The sequence below is a fragment of the Antrostomus carolinensis genome, unplaced genomic scaffold (genome assembly GCF_000700745.2).
Source record: "Antrostomus carolinensis isolate BGI_N321 unplaced genomic scaffold, ASM70074v2 scaffold3323, whole genome shotgun sequence".
Lineage (NCBI taxonomy): Eukaryota > Metazoa > Chordata > Aves > Caprimulgiformes > Caprimulgidae > Antrostomus > Antrostomus carolinensis.
In genome coordinates, this window is record NW_010304312.1 from 1 (window position 1) to 4,815 (window position 4,815).

The 4,815-nt window shown below is 48.1% G+C and overlaps 1 long non-coding RNA gene across 1 annotated transcript; it reads left to right on the forward strand.

Annotated features, from left to right (window-relative positions):
• The first annotated feature begins 1,083 nt into the window (after nt 1–1,083).
• On the forward strand, nt 1,084–4,589 carry LOC104522174 (uncharacterized). The gene is made up of 3 exons (XR_727985.1): nt 1,084–1,124; nt 1,415–1,508; nt 3,994–4,589. It is a non-coding gene; the product is annotated as an uncharacterized LOC104522174 (long non-coding RNA).
• Nucleotides 4,590–4,815: the final 226 nt, after the last annotated feature.

Here is a 4,815-nt window from a genome sequence, read left to right on the forward strand (position 1 = left end):
CCTGCCTTCCCTTTAATCCTGACCCATAGACACTCAGCTCTTCATCTGTCTCCAGGTGGAGCTCCATACACTCCAGCTGGTTGTTGACATAGAGGGCAACACCCCCTCCTTGTCTCCCCTTCCTGTCCTTCCTGAGGAGGGCTGAGATCCCTCCTGAACCTCCTCTTCTCCAGGCTAAACAGACCCAGGTCTCTCAGCCTTTCCTCATATGGTAGTTGCTCCAGTCCCCTCGTCATCTTGGTGGCCCTGTGCTGGACTCTCTCCAGTAGTTCTTCTTGAAATGGGGAGCCCAGAACTGGACATAGGACTCCAGGTGAGCCCTCAAGTACTCCAGGTGAGGCCTCATTCCATATTCCTGAATCCGTGTTATGATTCAGGGTGGCTTGTTTTCTGTTGAATCCAAGATGCCTGACCTTTGATTGCATGTGGGTTGTTTCTTTCTGCAGTAGTGCAGACCATTACACCGATGCTTCCAGCACTCGGATAGTCTCATCACATCAGGTGTATGGGGAGTGTTCAGTTTATTCAGAGTTGGGGCTGTTCAGCCTGGAGAAGAGAAGGCTCTGGGGAGACCTTCCAGCAGCCTTCCAGTACCTGAAGGGGCTCCAGGAAGGCTGGGGAGGGACTTGTGACAAGGGCAGGGAGGGACAGAACAAGGGGTGATGGCTTGAAACTGGCAGAGGGGAGATGGAGATCAGATCTGAGGAAGAAATTGTTTGGTGTGAGGGTGGTGAGACACTGGCCCAGGTTGCCCAGAGAAGCTGTGGCTGCTCCTCCCTGGAAGTGTTGAAGGCCAGGTTGGATGAGGCTTTGAGCAACCTGGTCTAGTGGAAGGTGTCCCTGCTGATGGCAGGGGGGTTGGAACTGGATGAGCTTTAAGGTCCCTTCCAACCCAAACCATGCAATGATTCTATGAACAGGGCAGTGTAAGCTACAGTTTAAAAGCAAGGCAGTTGGGTGGTGTAACTGCTCACAGACCTGGTCATGTGTCGTGTTGCTTGGTATTAATACAAGGCCTTAAGACAGAAATAATCAATCTACAATATATAAAGATTTTTTTTTTTCAGGGCTTTTTCTGCAACACAGAGGAGGACTTTAATGATTGGTGCCAGCAAATCAAAAAGGTTTGTATTTCTATCACTGGGAAAGGAATGTAGGGCATTGTCTTGTTTCCAAACCGCTGCACAGAGAGGATGTTCTCAGCAGCATGATCCCGTTTGAAAGCATATTGAAATAGTTTATTAAACTACCAAAAAGAGCATAGCTCTGACATTCTGCTGATGTGAGTCAAAGATCTGAGAAACTTTTTTTTTAGCAGCAGTGCAGTCCCAACATATCATTACTACCCCTTAAAGACCCAGAGCACCATGAGTACAGGGTTGTTGGTTCTCACGGCTCTGCTCTTGCTCCACAGCTGTCCATGGTAAGAGGAGCGCTGCCAATGTTTGAACTGGTCGAACGCCAGCCGTCACATTTCTCCAACCCCGATGTCCTGAATCTCACACCAGGTGAGGCCCTGCAAGGAGGTAGAGCTAAGGGTGAGCCAGTCCCTGTGGTTTTCTAGAAATTGTGTGGAATTACATGGTGACCAAATTCTAGAAATTGTGTGGAGTTGCATTAGTGTGGCCAGTAGGACCAGGGAAGTTCTCTGCCCCCTGTGCTGGGCACTGGTGAGGCAGCGCCTCAAGTGCTGGGTTCAGCGTTGGGCCCCTGACTCCAAGAAGGACATGGAGGTGCTGGAGCGTGTCCAGAGAAGGGCAACGGAGCTGGGGAAGGGTCTGGAGCACAAGTGTGATGAGCTCACAGCTGAGGGAACTGGGGTTGTTGATCCTGGAGAAAAGGAGGCTGAGGGGAGACCTTTTGGCTCTCTCCAGCTCCCTGAAAGGAGGGTTTAGAGAGGTGGGTGTGGGTCTGTTCAACCAAGGACCAAGTGACAGGACAAGAGGAAATGGCCTCAAGTTGCACCAAGGGCAGTTGAGATTGGATGTGAGGAAGAATTTCTTTGCAGAAAGGGTTCAGAGGCATTGGCAGGGGGTGCCCAGAGCAGTGGTGGAGTCCCCATCCCTGGAGGGATTGAAGAGTCGTGTAGACATAGTGCTGAGGGACATGGGTTAGTCGGGGACTTGTCAGTGTTGGGTTAATGATTGGACTTGATAATCTTAAAGGTCTTGTCCAATCCAGGCAATGCTGCGATTTTGTCACTTCTTATGTGCCTGTTCCACCTGGAGTTTGATCTGGAGCTCTTGGGTCAGTTAATCTAGTTCTTTAGCTTACAGCTAGTGTTTCACAGAATGAGTCTATGAAGTGTGTTGATGACTGAGGGGAAGAAAAATGTTCATAGGCCATCACAGCTATGTGAATCTATCTTTTGTAAAGGGATGCTTGGAGGAATCCCAAGGGGCCATTTTAAAGGCGTAAAACTGTGTTTCTAGGTAATGAAAATGGTCAAAGTCAGGGCTGATCCAACTTAATTGCAGTGTAAGGCACTCCTTCCCTGTGCACGTGCCACTACCAGTGCAAAAAGGACCAAGTGCTGGGCAGTATCTTGGCTGTCAGGCTCTGCTTATCATGTTAATAGTGTGCACAAACATTGCAGGAGATAAAGAGCCATTGACAGCTTCTGCCAAGAGGAGTGAGTGTGTGTGGACAAACCCTGTCACCAGACATTGGACTGTGTCTTGTCACTTCCATCCTGCACAGTGTGCTTCCTTGCTATCTCTCCCCCTTAGCATGAACCTTCAAAGTCTTCCTTATCTCACTGTCCTTTTCTGTAAGAAAGTGATCCTTGCCTGTATTACATTGTCCCTGATCGCTGCCTTTCTTACTCTTAAAAATGTTTTTGTAATGAGCTACTTGTCCTTCTCCTTCTTCCCAACCTTGTAGAGCCTCTCCCATCTGCTATGGCCATTCTGTTTCTGTCACTAGAAGGAGTAATTGTACTTTCACAACTATCCAGCCCCTTGTCCTTATTTTCCCCAACCGGTTGGGTTCTCTCTCCTGTTACTTAAGTGAAAGGGACTGTTCCTCTGAGGAACATCTCTGGAAGTTGTGCTGCCAGCACTGATGGGCACTGCAGTTCGATCAAAACCAGTGACACTAGGCATTTCCACAGGCTACTGGGGGATTAATCTGTCACAAAATATTTGAGCAGGTCTACAGCTTTGCACTTCTCTGTCCCCAACCATCAGTTCACAGAATCACAGAATTGCCTTGATTGGAAAAGACCTTTAAGATCATAGAGTCTAATCATTAACACAACACTGACAAGTCCTTGTTTAGCTTTAGTTTGGCTGTTCTGCAAGTCCAGTGAGTGCTTTCTTGAAGCCTGAGTTAATGCAAGTTTCTCCTTTACTTCCCCAGTTTGCCCATATGTTCTCACCAGTGGTAAAGTTGTTTCCCCTTTAGGTACGTGCTCCTTCCTCACCCTAGAGTTGGAAGGATGGACAGGAGGGATGAAGTACATTACCTTTCCTCACAAAATGGACTGTACTAATTGCTTTTGGGAAAGTGCATGTTATGTAATTATAATCCCTAGTAGTTGCATCAAAGGCAGCTATAGCAGAAAACAAGTTTTTAATACATGGGGGAAAAAAAATGTTCCTCATCACTTAATTGGGCCTGAAATCTTCATGGATATTAGTCCAGACCTGGAGAAGTTCTTCTGTTTTGAGCCTCTTGAGGCAGAGTGATCTCCTGCTAACACAGAGCTGTGCTGCACAGAAAGGTTGTACAGAACAGTTGCAGTGCAGAGTTGCACTGTGGCAGGGCTGTGTCTGGGATCTGGGAAATGTGGTGCACCTTCTGCGCACCATAGAATTCTCTCCCATACATTTTCCCATGCCACTGAAATGTTCGTGTCCCTCCTCAGAGCCTTCACTCAGGTACGTCACTGAGGCTCTTGGGACTTGTGGGTACTTGACACTCAAATTGTACTGTCCTCAGCTGCTGGTCTGGCTGCTGCTAAGCAGTCAATGCTTTCTTTTTCTCTTGCAGACTCCTCTGACGCTGACAGATTGGAAAGGTTCTTTGACTCAGAAGATGAAGACTTCGAAATCCTGTCCCTTTGAAAACAAACAGGAAACTGACTCTGCAACTTTGTGTTATGTGTGGGGGAGAAGGGGGGGAGGGAAGCTCCTTAGAGAGCCTGGGGCTACTGGTTTCCATAGGTGCTTGCTGCCATCCCCGCCTCTTGTCCATCCTGGCATTCTGTGCAGCCTCGGAGTGAAGTGCGCATTGTCTGCGTTGGGATGAAGAACCAAGTGGGTGTTACAGCCTTACTGGTTGGAGGAGTCAGAATTTCTCAGCAGAAAGCAGTTGCTGGAAGTGGATGGAGTGGTGCTTGGGACTTCAAAGCCTATCTGTCACATCAGCAGGTCAGTTGGCCTTCTGGGGGAGGCATAGAAATCGTTAGAGCGCTAAATCCTTACATGGCGACTCCCCTCTGAAGCTTAAATAGAGCCACCCATCATTTAGCAGATGATATGTACAGTTAATTCCTTTAGCAGCTTATTTTCTCACTGGCCAACTTGGACTGCAGCTCACAACTCAAATGAACAGCAGATGTGTCCTAACAAGCCAGCTGTGAAGCCCCTGGAGTGCAGGTGGCCAGACTTCCTACAGTCCAACTCCTGTTCCTGCTTTGCAGTACACAGTGCTTCCTCACAGGTGTACTCCTGCTCACATCCTGTGAAAGGAAGTTAAGGAAATTTATGAGTAGTTCAATAAGTGAAAAGCTGTATGGGAAGCATGGAGGACACCCATGCTGCTGGGGATGACCATCTCAATCTCAGTTTAAATAACAGCAGAAAGAAGGGA